We start from the raw sequence: 18,465 nt of genomic DNA on the forward strand, positions 1-18,465 counted from the left end.
TTTAACCTGAACAAATGACACCAGAAAAGCTTAAATGCCCCTTTGAAAATAGTCACTGCTAAAAGTTCCTCAAACCCTTCCTCAAGTACCCACAGGTCTGGCAGGCTAGGAGGTGGCCTGGTTACTGGAAGGTACTGGGTGATTTCTTCCTTTTAATTCAGAGAACCATCTGGAAAAAAACCCAAACCTGTCAGGAGAGAGCAGAACAGCTGTGGCTGATGTGGTCTCAGCAGGAACTGCTCACTTGGGAGGGGATGACTTTGGATGCATGGTCTTGAGGACCTTCGCTAGCCTGCACTCTGGAGGGGCTAAGCTCATAGACCAAGAGGGGGACAATCACATTGGTAGGACTAAGGTGGTGGTGGCTTCCTCCCTACTTGGGGGAGACCTTCCCACAATGGGAAGAAGCCTGATAGGGAAATCAGGCTGAGAATCCCAAGGGTGCTGCAGCCAGTAACACACAGCAGACCTGCCTGGGGTACCCTGCTCTGGTGGGAAGTCCCTGCATGGAAGACAACTCCCTACACACAACGCTTTGGAGTAGCTCTTCCATGTTGCTATCACGTTGCTTTGATAAATAGTTCTCTGCTTTTAGGAGATTATCTGGTAACTTTGCACCTCTATCCTTTAAATCCCGCCTGAGTGGGCGGTGAATCCCTGAGCTGATTGGGAAGGGGGTTAACGTGCAAGACCCCACCAAGAGCTGAAGCCTGAGAGCAGGTAGGGGACAACTTTGGATGCATGGTCTTGAGGACCTTCACTAGCCTGCACTCTGGAGGGGCTAAGCTCATAGACCAAGAGGGGGACAATCACATTGGTAGGACTAAGGTGGTGGTGGCTTCCTCCCTACTTGGGGGAGACCTTCCCACAATGGGAAGAAGCCTGATAGGGAAATCAGGCTGAGAATCCCAAGGATGCTGCAGCCAGTAACACACAGCAGACCTGCCTGGGGTACCCTGCTCTGGTGGGAAGTCCCTGCATGGAAGACAACTCCCTACACACAACGCTTTGGAGTAGCTCTTCCATGTTGCTATCACGTTGCTTTGATAAATAGTTCTCTGCTTTTAGGAGATTATCTGGTAACTTTGCACCTCTATCCTTTAAATCCCGCCTGAGTGGGCGGTGAATCCCTGAGCTGATTGGGAAGGGGGTTAACGTGCAAGACCCCACCAAGAGCTGAAGCCTGAGAGCGGGTGAATTAACTGCATGGCAATAGGGTGTCAGGTCTTACATCTTCAGGAGTAACACAGAAGAAAGAGGGACTGAGCTATAACAATAGGAATGTCCTATGCAATTTTTCCATGTCTAATTTGCATGAAGGAGTGACAAGGCCATAAATTATCCAGGCATGACTCTTTAACGTATGGTTTATGGAATTTAGATCATGAATTAAGTGAGAAACCCAGGGTCGGTTTCTCTGCAGTTCAGCCTCTCGGGGGACTTGTGCTTTGCATTATCACATGCAATTGTGTACTTGAGGCATCTGAGTCTGTTTGCACTCCCAATGTACAGCAAAAATCCCTCAAGTCTGAAATTGGAACCGATAGAAATATCAATGGCTTAAAAAAGCTGCTTAGATGTCTGTGTTTCTCCGTCCGGGATAATAAGAAGGCTCTTGGTAGCAGGGAGGGAATACATGAATATCATGCTCATATATGCTTTAAAAACGCAGAACCACAAGACAGGAAAACCCTTCGGGTTTTCCACCTCTGCTCTGAACATGCCTCATCTGTACTGCAGCTCTCTGGGTTTCTCCAGTTTATCAGGGATTCTGAAAAATCTGCTGGATTTCACCTCTCGAGTCCTCCCTGTGCACGGAGATAGGCATTCCCAGGGCAGGATGCTTCTCCCTGGTGTTTGCTAAAGTGCCAGGGCAAACCTAAGTGTGGGTGAAAGGGTTTGTATCAGTGATCTTCATTTCATTTTCCCTCTTAATATAACCCCAGCTGCCACTTTTCCCATGTAGTTGCCCACACCTGGGATTATCGTGTGCAGCTTCTATTGCTCTGGAGCCAGGCATCCCTGGGAGTATCTCGGGGTCCCTCTGTATCCATCAGCTGGTGCCATCTGCATCCATCAGATGAAGGCTTTGTCCTCCTCTGTGTGGAAGTAGGGATGTGAGGAGGAATGGGCTGCCCAGGGCAGTGGTTGAGGCACCATCCCTGGAGGTATTTAAAAGACAGGTTGACATAGTGCTTAGGGACATGGGTTAGTGATGGTTTTTATCGGAGTTAGATTGATGGTTGGACTGGATGATCTTAAAAGTCCCTTCCAACCCCTTCTATGATTCTGTAAACCAGTTAAAATATCTTTTCTTTTTAAACCAATTCTGAGAAACAAATAATACTTATCTATTCCTAGATTTTTATTGTTTGGGTTTTTTTTTTTTTTCAAACACACTTGCCAGCTTGCTGCTTTTAGATGTGTTTCACTTGGCTGAAAATTCTGGAGGGTGCTCAGATGATTCTGCTGACGTTAAAAGTGGTGTTCTGCTCTTGTTAAAAGCTCCCTGTGTGCCACGGAAGTGAAAATGCAAGTTAATCTTGCTAACAGGGTAATGTGAAATAGAAATATTTCGCATTTTCCTGAAATTATGTGCAACTCTCCAAAAGAGTATAGGAAAATAACCGCTCATATTTGAAGAATTGCTTCTTTTCAGTTGCCTTGACCCCAGGCCAGCAGTCCAAACTAAGGGAAGAACTTGTTATCTTTCGTGAAGAGGTGTACAGTTTGCTGGGAGTTGTTCTCTGGAGAGGACACAGAGCCCTTCCCTTTCCCCCCAGCCTGAGAAGAAGTTGTTGCTGCAGAACTGGGATCCAGGTGGCCAGGGGTCTGTGTCACTGACCTCGACAAGCCCTGCTCAACTTCCCTGCAAACTGAAAACAAAACGTATGGTTTTTTTCCCCCCAAAGTGCTATGAAGCCAACTTTAATGTGTACAAACTGTTCTTGGGATCTCAGAAAAACAAGAGCTTGTTTGCAGTGGTGCTCCTGTTCTTTCTCCTCATCTGAGGTAGGGAGATGGCAAATTAATCAAGGAGAATCCAGCCCCAACCCATCCTGTCCTCGCGGTCTGGTGGTACTGAGACTCCTCCGCTTATGTCTGTAGATATGGGGAGCACCTGGGTTTTTGGAGGAGAAGGAGCACATCCCTCCTCTCTTCTGTCCCTCACCTTTTTCTTTCCTTAGATGTGTTTTTTCCTCATTGTGTCCCAGTCACCCCATCCCTGCCACCAAGGGCCTGGCCCCCAGGTTTTGCACCATCTGAAGTGGGGGCATCTCCCGGCCCCCACCCTCTGGATGTACGTTTCTGCCAGTTCCCACTTAAAATGGCCAGGAGGTGTTTCCGACAGCCCAGCTGTGGAGGAATCCCTGGCACAGCGACAAGTGAGAGGTGTGTGATTCCTTTTAAAGAAATGTATTAGTCATCGAGCAAACCCACATATGGACGAGCAGAAACCAGAAACAGGTTTGCACTTGCCTACCTACAGATCCTTTGGGGATGTGGTGCTCTTAATCCACGTGGGAGGGACCATGGAAAGCAAAACAAGACAAAACAAAACAACCAGGAAGGCATAGTAATACATCAGAAAACAAATAATTCATTTACTCTTCTTAGAAATAGATTGGGGGTTTTTTAGTAGCTTTTAATTTTGCTTTCAATAAGAAAAACTAATACTAGTAGTATATGATCAGCATCATATACTGCTCAAAATCTATATTTGGGGGGGGAATGGGGGAGAGAGAGCCATTCCTAGGCTTATATTTTATGTTTAAGATATCCCTTGCTGCTGTTGACAATGAAGCTGGATTATAGCCTCAACCAGCTGAAGGAATATTCTGAGGAGTATAAGTTTCTCTGCTTGATTTAAATTCTTTGGGCTTTATTCTGAACACCAAAAGCAAACCAGTAACAATCGAACCCTCTATTCTCCTGCAAAATTTTACTCTATATGAGTCATTCTTGTTTTCCTTCCCCTTCTTCTGAATGTATTGTATAAAATCTTATTTATTTATTTTTACCTCTTGTATCCCTGTGATTATTTTGTAGGGCAGCATTTAAGCCTTGAACACGAATAGCAGAGTTATGCAAATTAGGCAGCACAGTTGTACTCCAGCTCTTCTACTCGTGTGCTATAGAAAAGCAGACTGTCCTCGGCTGAAAACACTGTTCAATACTTTCATATGTTTAAACGCTTTTATTTTCCTTATTTAGCATGCTAATTTCTTGTGGCTAGGGACACAACTTATTTTAGTGTGGGTTTTTGCTTGGTCTGTTTTTTTGGCTGTTTTAGGTCAGTGACCATTCTCAGAGTCTACCAGTAGTTATGTGAATTTTTTAAAAACCAGATATTGTGAAAGTGTGCCAGGGTTTACTGGTGACCTTTCTGATTATTTGCTATGAAGTCCTAAACATTAAGAGAAAATTTATGTGGAGCCACCTCTGAAGGCTGAAGGGAAGGCAGAAACGGTGTGAATGAACTCTCTGAGCTCAGCAGCAGGGCAGGGGTATTGCATCCATCTCAGACACGGGCTGTGTGTAAGCCACACAGCAACTTCTTTTCAAATAGACTAACTAAATAATTTTTTCCCTAATTAAAATAATTAAATGGTATTTAATTACCAGACTTCAGCTGAGTCTTTGCTACATCTCATTAGCTGATTTATTTGGATTATCGCGTATTATTTCCACCCATGATGCCATGCATGGCAGGAGCAGACCTGGTTCTGAATTTCCTTGCGAGGTGCATCGCCGCGCACACCGAGAAGCTGCTGAGCAAAACCAGTAGCTTGGCAGTAAATGTGAGTATAGGTGGTATTTTTCATTATACAGCCTGCTGCGTGTGTAGCATCCCCACGCTTTTTACCTTCTTCATTTGTGTCTGAGCTATACTCAATAATTTTACAAGTGTCTGTAGTTATAAAGTAACTTCAATTTTATATTCAAATATATCTGTATATAAGCATATAGACGTCCTCACCTCCAGCTGTGTGCCAAGGAATACTATCCATTTTCTCTCCTTAAAGGCTGGGGGCCAATGTCCTCGCGAATTTTCACACTGCAGAAATGTTCTTTTTGTAGAAATGGGTCTCAGGTGTTGGGGAACGCATCTCTGCCTGCAGCATCCTGCAAAGGTGTGGGGAGGAAGACCCAGAGCCTGTCCCTCACTGGAGAGGTGGCTTCTCCAGAGAGCAGAAGTGACCCTTCTCTCCATTAGAGTCAGTAGAATCTGGCTTAGGTGATGGCGAGCAGTCCCTGGCCGTCCCCTTGGGTTGAAGACAAACACTAACAAAGACCCATGACCACAAGGGTCATCTCTTCTGGTCTGCATGTTTGCACAAAGAGGACAAGACTCTGCTGCTATCTGTACCTGAGAGATTCACAGAATCACAGAATGGTCAGAGTTGGAAGGGACCTTAAAGATCGAGTGCCAACCCCCTGCCCTGGGCAGGGACACCTCCCACCAGACCAGGTTGCTCAAAGCCCCCTCCAACCTGACCTTGAGCCCCTCCCGGGATGGTAGGTAGATGTATGAGGGAGGTCAGTCTGTAGGACTCTGAGCACTCCTTTTTGTAAGGCTGAATTGTTTTTGGAAGCTTCCTTGCCCCCATCACTGCTTGACATCAGTATCTCTCCTCTGAGCTTCCTTACTGTGTTTTCTCTCACAATCCCCCTTCTGTTTTCTTCTGTGCTGCGTACATCACCGAGAACCAAGTCATCCTTTCAGAGGTGTATTGCCATCTCCCTCGTGTTGCATCTTTTCAGGCTGGAAATTTGGATAAAAGGGAAAGAACTGTGCATGTACACACAGGTGCCTTTCTGTTTCCTGTTTTAAAGAGTAGGGATTTTTTTTCAATACGTTGTGTTTTGAGAAGATAAGGCTGAAGTGCCTGATGAAGGCTTAGAAGGAACTGAGGACTCTAGGATTAAGAATAGCTCGAATGATGGAGTCAGGATCAGAGATGGGGAAAATTTTCCACGTGGCCTGTCCAAGTTCTTTGCAGGAAGCTTGAGGATGGTCAGTTTTAGGGTTTCATCTCACTTGTTGATTGGCTGCTGCTCCTGAAAAATTGATGGCGCTGAGTTACTGTGGTGTGTTGGCTACCCAGGACCCATGGGTTCAAGGTTTTGGACTGTTATTGCATATATTGCACCTCTGCTATTGCTCTCCTGTTGCTGTCGGAGCATCTCTTTATCCAAGATGAATTCAAAGTATTAGTGGTGGAGCTCAGATGACCTTTTCTTGGGGTTTCCTTGTGAGGATGTTGAGAAATGGAGTCAGTATTTGATTTCCCCCCACCTCTTCCACTATAAAACCTGAAGAACAGAGTCTGTCAGTGCCTCAGCCCCACCAGCGCTGAAGCCAGTGCTTCTGGGTGAAACTATGTGCCATCCCAGGTATAATTAAATAATTAAGATAAAATGTAAATACAAGTATATGTGTGTATGTATATGCTTATGTGTAGTTACATGAAAATTGGTATATCAAATTTTAAAAAACTACTGCAAATGGGTAATGAATAAAGACTGCTAGAAAAAGGGTATATTCTGATCTTTTAAGTCTAGTTCTGCTTAAAGTTCATAAAGTGGGAAAGAGATGAAAGATAAATGTCATAGGAAAAGTGTAACAGCCCTCAGGGCTTTAAATGATCAAAGCCCTCTCTTGAAAAGTCTGTTCCCAAATTTTGACACTGTGTCACAACTCCTGGTGTCAATCCTCAAGCAAAAACAAAATATTGATGATTTTAGTAACAAAATTGTCCAAATCTAGAAAACAGAAACACAGCTGCTTATTAGGAAGATTTTTTTTTCCCTTAAAATATGTATTTTAACTGTCTAGATGGAGTGTTCATTACTGCAGGCAAAATGAAATCTGCACATATTGAATTGCCTCTGGCTAGCAGATGTATTTCTGGGGTACATAATATTTTAAGCAGGTAACACAGAACAAGTCTGCAAGTCAATCTGTCTACAACTGATCAAGTATTCACAGCACACTTCTAGCTAAACAATTTTAAAGGAAAATTTACTTCCAGTTACTAACAAGCACACAGATAAATTAAAGAAGTGATGTCTATAGCAAAAATGAGAGATTTACAGTGAGATCTCTAATAAAAAATCAAATCTACCTTGTTAAAAAGATCTCTAGTCTATGTACCCACTTGCTAAAAAAATCTATCAATTGAGTATATTTTTAATAAGGTTATGGATTTGATGACTAAGAAGTGCGGTATGTAAAGAGCTTTAGTTTCAGCTGACCCAGACTCAGCAGCTGAATTTGGTCAAGGTAAGCATTCTGTCTCATTTCACCTCCTCAGAGTGGGCTGGGTGAAAAATGCTTCTCTTCTGTCAAGGGTTTTAAATTTTTCAAGAAGAAAAGTGTTACAAATGCACCTGTGTTTATGAGGGGGAGCCTTAAATGATGGCTTCTTTCATACGTCATAAGGGCCTTCCTTGAAATAGAGACTAACCCCTCTGTGGTCTGCATTCCTCCTAAAAGTGCAAATCTTCCCCCGATGGTACAAGTCTATTTTTCACAGTGCCTTTGTCAGCATGACTCTGTGCCAGAAACACAGCTGTGTGTCCTGGTAACTTCAGAAAAGCTCCTGGTTTCCCTGCCTGGGATGGGAACCTGACCCGTCGTGTCCGAATCTCATTTGTGAGGTTGAAGAGTGACCCCAATAACTGTGGGGGATATCTCTCAACTCAGAGGGTAGATGGTGAGGGGGGAGAAAAGAGAGAGAATGTGCAGCATCTGCTACCACCTGTGGAGGTGACTCTTCATTTCCCTGTGTTCACATTTGCAAGTTCAGCTCATGGTTCCTTTCCATCAGTGATCATGTAGAGTGTCTAAGAAGATTTTCTTAAATATTTACCATACCATGATCTTCATGGATGGTTGTTGCTTCCACACTCAAACAACTGCTACAGGCTTGTATTTTTGAAACTGACTGCAGCATCTGCTGCAGTTGGTCTGGAGGTTACAGAAGTAAAGTAGATGATGTTGGAGTGTCTTCTGCTCTCAGTTGTGTAATGTATTCCAGGCACCAACCCGATGCAGCAGCGGTGGATGCCATCATCTTCAGGGTTTGCTGCATAAGACAGCAATTGGTGTTGAAATAATTTTCCTTTACAAATTCTCTGCAAGAAGTTTGGGTATGTCAAGCACAGCCTCATTTAACTTGTTCTCAGACCTCTAGTGATGAGCTTTATTGCTACGATTCATGTGCTGCAGTGGTTATTTGGTGTAAGCTAAAGGGAGCCATCAATTACTCCTCTCTGAACATAAGTGCATTTGAATGTCCAGGCAGAGCTCCTGAGTGGCAGAGGGATGGTTTTGTCCTCTTGCAAATTTCTTAGATTCAACAGGGGGCTAAAATCCAGAATGAATGAAAATGTCTAGAACTGCTGGCGCCAAAAACCAACTCTTCTGTTCCTCCCCTCCAACTTGGGATATCCTGATGTGTTTCTTGTGACTTCTCATTTATTCCAAACTATTCTATAATTCTCTCATTCTAAAGTGGAGGTCATTAGAGAATTGAGCTGCAGATGCACCTTTCTCCTTGGTGAGGAGCTTGTGTCCCCCCCAAACTCACCCCGTACACACACCCCAGTGGCCCCTTGCCCAGGGCAGCTCCTCCTGTGAGTGGTCCCTGGAGCTGCTCAGGCACTGAAATTCCAAGAGCATCCCTTAGCAACGTAGAGGTTCTCGTGCTTGCCATAGCCACGAGCACTTCAATACTCAAAATACTTTGGGCATGAAAAAAAAGCCATTATTGTTACCATCTGTTATCCAGCTGCATGAAGGCAGTTGAAAAATGTGTGCATTTCAGCTCATTTTAATAAAGATATATTAAAATACTCAGAGGAGACATGCCTCTAACCTGAAGCAATGCAATAAGCTCTGCAGATAGTTTGTTTTTAAATTTAATTGAAGTGGCTTCAGTATTAGAATGGGTCAACATTAAAGACGTCTAGAGTTATTAATATTTCTGGTAAATATATAAGCTTTTCTGCCTTCATCCACACAGACACCTTATATGAAGGCAATCTGTTTCCCAGTGCTCTCTTCACCTGATCTGTGAGTGCTCTGCTAAGTACCGATAGCATCAGAGCAGGTAATGAACCTGGCTTCTGAGAGAGAATACTATTTATCATATTGACAAATGCATAGACTTTATGAGTAGGTTTTTGTGTTACTGCACGACAGTAAAAACATCTTGTGGAAGATCTTCTGAATTTTATGCCTGACACCAGAAGTAGATTACTATTAGGGCAATTGGGATGACAGGCCCGTTAGTATTTGGAGGGAGTAAGAAATGGAGAAAAGCAGGATCATGGGGACACAGTCGATGTGTTTCAAATGATGGTGTACTCGGAGAGTACAGAAAATGTGGATTTAGGCTGAGACAGGTTTTTGGTTGGTTAAGGGTCAGAAGTCATAGAACAGTTTGGGTTGGAATCATCTTCTTCCAACCCCCAGGCATTTCCCCTCATGTCCAGATCCTCGAAATCTTGCTGAGTTCTGGCTGGTGGAGGGTCTGCATTACCTTCCCAAGCCCTGTCCTGAGAGAAGCTCGCTCACTCAGTGTGTTGAAGGTCTTTCTGTCCCTCTTGAGAAATGCCCAGAACATGAAGGATGCTTGAGGAGCCCAGTCTGAGCTCACCACCATCAGAAGGTTCTGTTGCCAGGACACACCACAGCTCCAGCTCCCCAGAGCTCACCCAAAATGTGGTGAAGCATTATCACACATCCAGTGACTTGTATAGGACTGGGCACAAGGTCAATGGGTTTCACCATACAACGTCCACTGAGGACCAACGTGCACCAGAACGTTTCATCTGAACTGTCAGTGCGATGCACCAGGGCACAGAATCACAGAATGGTCTGGGTTGGAAGGGACCTTTCAGATCATGGAGTCCAACCACCAACCCAGCACTGCCCAAAGCCCCACTGACCCATGTCCCTCAGCACCACCTCTGCCCGGCTTTGAAATCCCTCCAGGGATGGTGACTCCACCACTGCCCTGGGCATGTCTAAGTACCAGCGCAATGTAGTGTCACCAAGTACATGTCTATAATCATTTAATTATAACCTTTATTTTCACAGTAAACTAAACTGTTAAACTGTTGTTAATTACAATGTAAAGGCTTTATTGCCAGTATAAATCTGGCTATTATGTAGGCAGTACCTTCCCAACAGATTATCTTTTCTTTTCTTTTTTTTTCCCCCAGTGCCTCAAGGATAGATAAGGAGATGTTTGTTTGCCTTCTGAAAGATAGCATTACTGACAAGAAGTCAGTTTCGCAATGCTCCACATAACAAGAAGTTGTTGATCAGTGAAAGGCAACAAACTAGATTTGAATTTTATGGGATTAATTTCTAGCAGCTAATATTAACTGTGCTACCAGATCAGGTCCCAGCTTGTTTGTTCTGACGGCATCCAAGCTGCTTCTGTGGAAAACAATCTGCAACACTAGTGTGAAGTGATCTGATTTGATTTATTTCTCTATTTTTAATGGTGAAAGAAGTGTTTCTCTGTTATTCTCTGCATTGTTTTCCCCTGTGCAGCTGCAGAACTTATCCTGATCTCTTTGTACGGTTTCTGCAAAGACTCTCTTCATACTCCACAAAGAAATGTGGTTGCTGCAGTGTTCCTTGGAAGGGCTGTCCTGTTACTCTTGAAAATAATACGCAAAATACAGCAAAGTGTTTTGCTGAAAGCTGCTAAGATTCACTTCAGAGTGTCACCAGTGGGAGATCCCTGAGCAACATGATAATGATGCTATGATACTGCAATACTGCAATGATAAATTGCAGTATTTAGCATTAAGAATCTCAAGGTTTGCCTCTTTTCATCATTGCAGTGTTTAGCTTTAAGAATCTCAAGGTTTGCCTCTTTTCATCTGGGAGCTGTTGAGGTGGCTCTGGACACCCCAGGTCTCCCTGGACCCACCATCATGGGAGGACACGATGCTTGAACCCCTTTGGTCCCTTCAGTCCTTCAACACTCTGAGCAGGGATTGATGCTGCTGCTCTCCTGGCATCCCAGCCTGGGAAAGAAAGGCACAGCAATTAGGATTGAGCAGAACCTAATCCATTCTAATTAGAGGCTGTTATCAGTGTTTACCTCCCCACGGCTCTGCAGAGCCTCCTAAAGAAGACTTCAGGAATTTTGCTCCAGCTGTCACACAGGTGATGTGCTGTGAACCTGGTGCTGAGCAGAGGATGGGGTTCATCCTTCCAAAACAAAGAATAAATTAAAAAAAACCAAAACAGTTAATTGCAATTCCATATTGATTGTTTTCACTTATTAGATATCCCTGCAATGATAAAATCAAAGTGCTGAATTGAATACAGTATTGGGCTAAATTCCACTATGTTTAGTTTTGCCACATTTGGGATGCCTCCTGAGTAAGGTAGTACATAGTATTACTGAAAAATTGAAAAGTCTCTCTGATTCTTTCCTAGCTTTTACAGAAATAATCAAAATCACTAGATCAGATTCTTTATTACTTTTTTTTTGTAAAGCACTTTGGCTGTGTAAGTTCTCCATCAAAGCAAAAGAAATAACTTGTCACTTAGCTTATTAAATGATGGATTTTCAAAATTAATTTTGCCACTTATTCGTGTTTGAAATATATATATATTGATGCCAAAGATCAAAATCTTTCTGGAATTTGAGGGAGAAAAAGAATCCATTTTGAAATTCACCTGTCAAGCATTCGTACCTTGCGGGATCTTGAAGACTTATGAAATTTTCATTTGACATTAACCTAAATGGCACCTGGGAGAGGGCGGGAGCGATCCCCACTGACTCCCGGGGCGTTTGGGCATCTCTCCTTCGTGGTTTTGAGAGTGTGGGGTTTTATCCAGGTATCCTCTACCATGGTTGACATCCAAAGGGATATTCAAAAGGATGATCATGTACTCATTACGATTCAGACAGGAAATGCTTATCACCTATGCTAGAACAGTAAAACATCATCTTGATGTCAATCCTGAATTAATGAAAGTGAGAAGACAATTATAACAAGGTTTTCAAAGAAAGCATGTGTTTCCATTCAGAAATCTCTGGCAAGGATCTCTTGCAAGAAGAGAAGTAAGACTGATGGGGTGTAAGGCTAGCAAAAGGTAATGTTGACTGTGTGGAAGAAATCCCCATTTACAATTGCAATTCAGCTTAATACATAAGGTTACAGCTAAAAAATATAATTTGGGATCTGAATAAAATTAAATACACAAAGTAATAAATAAAATTAAAATAAATACAATTAAATAAATAAAGCTAGAAGCTGATGACTTACAGCAAGCTAAATTGGCCAACAGGAATCTTAATGTGTTGAACAAGTTGAAATTCTGTCTGTGGGCAATAGAGTGTCCCATAGTATTTGTAAGCCAGGGGTGATGTACGGCGTGATGCATGCAAACTGTAGGGTCTAACGAGTGCAGTGCACCGCCAGCATTTATAACAACGGACCACAATGCCTTTTTTTAACTTAAAATTATTCCATTTTTCCTGTAAGTGCCACTAACATTTTGAACAATTTTCTTCAAAATGTCTTTCTTTTTTTTTTTAAAATAATTTTTCATAAAAGTGCAAGGCACCTCTGTTTTATGCTGGACCTGCCTTTCATTTCTGTAAATTGTTGCCATTGATTTACCCTCTGTACTCTTTGGAAAAGAGATTTTATCTTTTGTACATTTGTAACACTGGCTGCTGGTAGTCATAGTTGGGTTTAGTGTTTCATAAATATATTGCAGTGATTGCTTTGTGCTAAGGCTTAGCTACATATTCACAAAGGCTAGATTTAAACGTCTCGTATCAAATATGCTTGGGATTTGTTCAGCTGAAATATTAAACAACTAAATTTCAGTTTTTAACTGAAACAAGGAGAAAAGTAAGAGGCCCGGGTTTTCGCTGGCCATAAAAATCATAGTTAGACCTTTTTCCTTTCCTCCTGTCACTTTGCTTTGGTATTTATATTTGCTTTTTTTAAGTAGTACAACACCCTAAATTAAGGGTTGACAGCTTAATTATATGTGATTGATATGCTTATTTTGAGTGAGTTGTTACCAGAATATAAACTGCAAATGCCATTCTCTTTTGCATTTGCTGTTCGCAAGTAGAGACAGGGACGGAATGTGCTCCTGTTCCAGGAGCAGGGAGAAGCCATGGGATGGAGCCAGGAATATCATGGGCAAAATGTCACACCTGGGGACCTCTTCGCCCAGCAGGGTCCCAGGTGTGAGATACACTGAGGGTTGTGGTTCCCAGAAGTGACAGCCTCGTAGACCTGACTGTGGGAACTGGGCACCAGGAATGGGCTGCTCTCCCTGGAACCCTTAGCAGATCAAACCAACACGGGAGGAGAAAGGGGAGCGTGGGTCCTCTGACAGGATCTGGAAGCAGCTTGTTCCTTTCTGAGACAAACCCAACCCAGCCACAAAACTGCACCATTTCAACCGCAGTCCCAAACAGACACAAACCCCAAAGGTATGAGCAAACTTTGGTTGACTGAGCGTCACCCAAACCCGTTTAGCTCCCACATCTCCCTACGTTCATGCTCTCCACCCAGATTTGTTGAGAAGCTCATAACTTTCGTTTTTGCTGAAGAAGAAATGCCACTTCAGAGAAAGGCTGCAACATAATGCCCTAACAAGCTGTGTAACATCTGCAGAGCTTTCCTTAATGCTACTGCTTTAAATGTTCAACAGTTTGAAGGGTGTCAAAGGACTTGGTTGTTTTCAATTTCACTCATGTCTACTTCAAAATTACTGGGTGAAATGTGTGTAATGGCTGCTGTGGCTGAGTTACAGGGATGAAGTTTGGTTTTAAAGTTGATTTGAATGCTCAGCCCGCTCTGAAGACATGTCACTCCTTTTCCATCTGATGTCACATGTGGGATAATGTTTGTGACACAGGCTTTATCTTCTCCTGGGAGCAGAGGAGCTAACACTGAAATTTTAGGCATTGTTCCTTTTGATAAATGAAGTAGCCCGTAAAAAATGAAGTAACTGCTGCTAAATTGTCAAGACCTTCATGTTTTCAGAGTCTTTCAGAAGGCCTGGAACAAATTTTGGTACCCGGTTTGACCTTTCTTCCAGCCATCACAAACACAAGAATGGAACATGTGCCTTCCTCAATAATTCAGGGCAGAATTAGGATGTTCCTTGCTAGAGATTTCATCATTGTGCAGAGTTGTTGCAGAGCAGAGAGTGACACAACCTCTGAGACCGACCCAAGTGTGCACTTCTAGACAAGGGCAGTGCTATGCAGAGTCCCACTGCAGGTGACACAGCTTAAATCTGGTTTAAAATCTTATATGAAACAGGTTTTGCACTAAAGAGTTTTTTAAACAATATGGTTCTTCCAGCAAAAACACATCAACACTTGTTAAGAAAAAAAAACACCTCTTTGACCAAAAATGCTCAGTTGTCAAACGGTGCCTACGATTTCTTTTTCCAAGAACTTTTTCTGTTCATGGATACCAGCACCACCACTAGTATTGAGTTGTCAAATGGTTCCTTGGATTTCTTTTTCCAAGAACTTTTTCTGTTCGTAGATACCAGCACCACCACTAGCCTACTGAATAAACCGCTGCACGCGTGAGGTTAAGACTCCTCTGCTTCAGCCTCTTTTGATTAAAATCAGTAACAGTATTCTGATTTCCAGACCTGGAGAACCATGTGCAGAGGGGTGTGGTACTTACAGTTCCTGTGTTCTTTATAACGATGGATTTTTTGGTGAAATTTGTTTGCTGGATTTTCATTCATCGTGACTGGGTGGCAGCTGACTACTCGACAGAAGCTCGAATATTAACCTGAATTCCTCTTCTTACTCAGCTCTCAGTTGTGCGTCAAAACCAGAACTATTTTTACATTTGGTGCTTAAGGTCTTTGTGGAGATGAACCCCCTTTCACTCAACAGGAGGCTTCAAGCACAGACTGGGGTAAAGTTTCTTCAGTTCAATACAAGAAAATATAGGGACTCTGCAGCTACAAGTACATTCCTCTGGCATTTTTTTTCCCCAAATATATTTAATCATAAGTTTCAGAAGTAATTGGAACTGAATTTGAGGGCTAAAAGATAATGTTTTCTTGAAGCAGCATGCAACTAAATTAATGAAAATGCCCATTTATATTTCTGGCTGTTCTGGGGTCAGTGCTCTTCTCATGCTACCTGCCTCTGTAAATACAGCTTTATTAACAAAGGCTTCTTAAAGAGGGCTGGATAATTGTTTACTCTGTCGCTTCATTTCCACACAAACTGAAAATAAGCTTTGAAAATATTTCCTACTCAGTGTTAATTATATGACTAAGATAGTAGAAATTTAAGAATTGCAGTCGTCTTCAAGTACACGTAAAAATATAAGCCTGTTTTATGTTTCTTTCTTCCTGTTTTCTTTCTGTTTTCTGTTTCTTCTTTTTGTTTTCTTCCTGTGTGCTAGGAAGGAGTGGAGGAGAACACAATCAGATAATAAAAGGTTTCTCTAAAAATTTAAATAAACTTATATACTGGAAACTGAGGTGGTTAAGAAAACTTCTGAGAATATATTAGTGAAATAGTATGTCTGTTGAAATTGCATTCTCAGGCTGGCTTCTATTAAAATGCAGGTTTTTTTTCACTTTTGATTTCAATAAGCACTAAAGATTAGGTTTGTCATTACAGGGATATGTGTATCACACATAACCTAACAGGCTTTTTGTTTTTTTTCTTTCCCAGGTGTCCCAGTGTATTTTAAATTGGGAAGTGCTTCAATACTCCTTTCCTGGTTGAATCATCTGCTTAACCTAGAAGATAACATGTACTGGGGGGTGTAAGAAGTGACCCTACTACGGAGCAAAGGAAGGAATGCTCGTTGGATGTTTTCCAACACCTGGCTCTGAGGGGGGACTCTGGTTCTCCAGGGACACGGGGTGTTCCTCATGACCCCTCATTGGAGAGGCTATTGAAGGCCAACAGCTCCAGGCACAAGTGAGCTCCTGCACCTGCAAGGTTGTGTTTCTGGCCAGGTCAGGCACTTTTTGCATGTCCACAGCATGGAAGGAGCTGATGGACAGAGACTTTCCATCCCAGCTGGTCAACAGCCTGAGGCATGCTACAGCACACAGCTGGAGAGCGCTGGGGTGCACCATCTTCCTCCTGTCTTTGTCTGGAAAGGGCATCTGGTTACTCTGTGATGCTCAGAGAGAAAACATCTCCTGGAGGAATGGACTGGGAGAGACAATATACATGGTCCACTAATGGTGACTGAGAGTGTCGGTGTGTGGGTCGTGCTGCCTGCACGGGTAATGAAGAGGCAAAGAAGGGGAGAGCTGGTCCTTCTCACCATGTGGTGTGGGATGGTGTTGCTCTGTGCAGGTTACACAAGAACACCAAATCTGCTGCCAGAGGACCACTGTCTCATGGGCTGGCCAGAGTTAAGCTGGGAAGGCTACTAAATGGGATGCACCATGGCAAAAACTGTTCAAACCCACAGCAAAGAGGGACAGGTCGGTTCCTGGCTCTGGAGAGGCCATGTCCTCCGCTTCACTTCTCACCCCATCTGAAAGGAGACGACTGCTACCGTGACTTGTTGGGGTAAGGAGGCTTATTTTACTTTCTTATACATGAAGTGTTTCAGTGGTGTGTAATGTCTGCAGAGGGTCTCCTGGAGGAATGGACTGGGAGAGACAATATACATGGTCCACTAATGGTGACTGAGAGTGTCGGTGTGTGGGTCGTGCTGCCTGCACGGGTAATGAAGAGGCAAAGAAGGGGAGAGCTGGTCCTTCTCACCATGTGGTGTGGGATGGTGTTGCTCTGTGCAGGTTACACAAGAACACCAAATCTGCTGCCAGAGGACCACTGTCTCATGGGCTGGCCAGAGTTAAGCTGGGAAGGCTACTAAATGGGATGCACCATGGCAAAAACTGTTCAAACCCACAGCAAAGAGGGACAGGTCGGTTCCTGGCTCTGGAGAGGCCATGTCCTCCGCTTCACTTCTCACCCCATCTGAAAGGAGACGACTGCTACCGTGACTTGTTGGGGTAAGGAGGCTTATTTTACTTTCTTATACATGAAGTGTTTCAGTGGTGTGTAATGTCTGCAGAGGGAAAGAACACTGGCAGGGCTTTTGGGGAATGCTTTTCTGTCTGTGTGCTGCTCCTGGGAAAGCCTCCAGGGTTGTGTGGCTGGTGTGAACCATCGGTACGTGATTGACCCTCCCTGGGTTCTGCTGAAGCCAGTGGCTCTCTGGGAGATCCAGTCCAGGCTTTGACATGGTACCTGCTCTGTGACTCCTGCTATGGACCAGTAACGCCAGGGAAGCACTGGCTTCCACATGGTGCCTCCTGGGGTTGGGAAGGGATTGCTCTGCCGTTTGCTGGTCTACTGAAAATACACCCTGAGGAAAGGTTGTGTTCTTCCTCGGTAGTCGCACGGAATGAAGTTACTGAATAATGTGTCCCTCAAGAGCAGCAGTCCCTTCGCATGAGCAGGGACGCGATGATGCGGTTACGTGGTAGGCCTCTGCTGCAGAAAAATGAAATTCATCCTTTAGGACAATCTCCTCTCTTGGTTTGTTTTTTTTTTGCCTTTTTTTTAAAAAAAAAAAAAGAGAAGAAAAACTTGACTTAAAACAGTAAAAAAGATACTCATGCAGCTGGTGTACTTTAATAGCATGAATGAATGAATGAGGGTGTTTTCTGGAATTTTTGAAATTGCAAAAAGAGACTCAGTATTTTAATAAACATACAGGTGTGTCAGAAACCCCAGCCACCGGTTCTGTGGCTGTAAGTGTATCCAGGCCTGGTACACTTGCGAAACCTCGTAACAAACAATGATTTGTGAATTGTTTTTTCTTTGAGGAAGGGAAATACTTTGTGGCATTTTATGTCACCTGTTTTATATGGTTGTGCGTTGAGGCAGGGATTTTGCAACCTCTGTGTTTTATCAATATGTGTTTCCACTGTTGAAACTTGTTCTTTCCTGGTTTAGTGAGTTTTGGTAGCACGATTTGGCAGCATGATATGTTTATTTTAGTGTCTAACACTCCTCTTTAGATGTTCTTCACTATCCCCAAAGGTTTTGTACCTCATTTAATTCCTGTCCTTTCTTTGTCCACCAGCCAGTGTGCCTGAGTATTTGCCTCCAGGTGTTTGATTATGCATTAATACGGAATGTTTTGTTTATGTAAGAGCAGTAATTTTATCTACAGCTGAGTCGCCTCTTTCATTCATAGAGTCACACTCTTAAAATCTGCAAACTTGCTGGGATCCTGGTTTTGGTTTTGTTGCGCTGTTTTCATTTGATCTGCCGTTCTTGGTGGAAATGAGTAGTCTGGTGGAAGCAGAGAGAAATCCTGGGGAATGTTTCTTCTCCTGTATGTGATGTGCTTGGGAGGCCTTTGGCACTGTCTCTTCCTCTGGCTTTTGTGTTCTTTCCACGTGCATTAATTTCTATTCTCTTCCACCAGAAC

Source organism: Calidris pugnax, unplaced genomic scaffold (genome assembly GCF_001431845.1).
Source record: "Calidris pugnax isolate Ruff unplaced genomic scaffold, ASM143184v1 scaffold29, whole genome shotgun sequence".
NCBI lineage: Eukaryota > Metazoa > Chordata > Aves > Charadriiformes > Scolopacidae > Calidris > Calidris pugnax.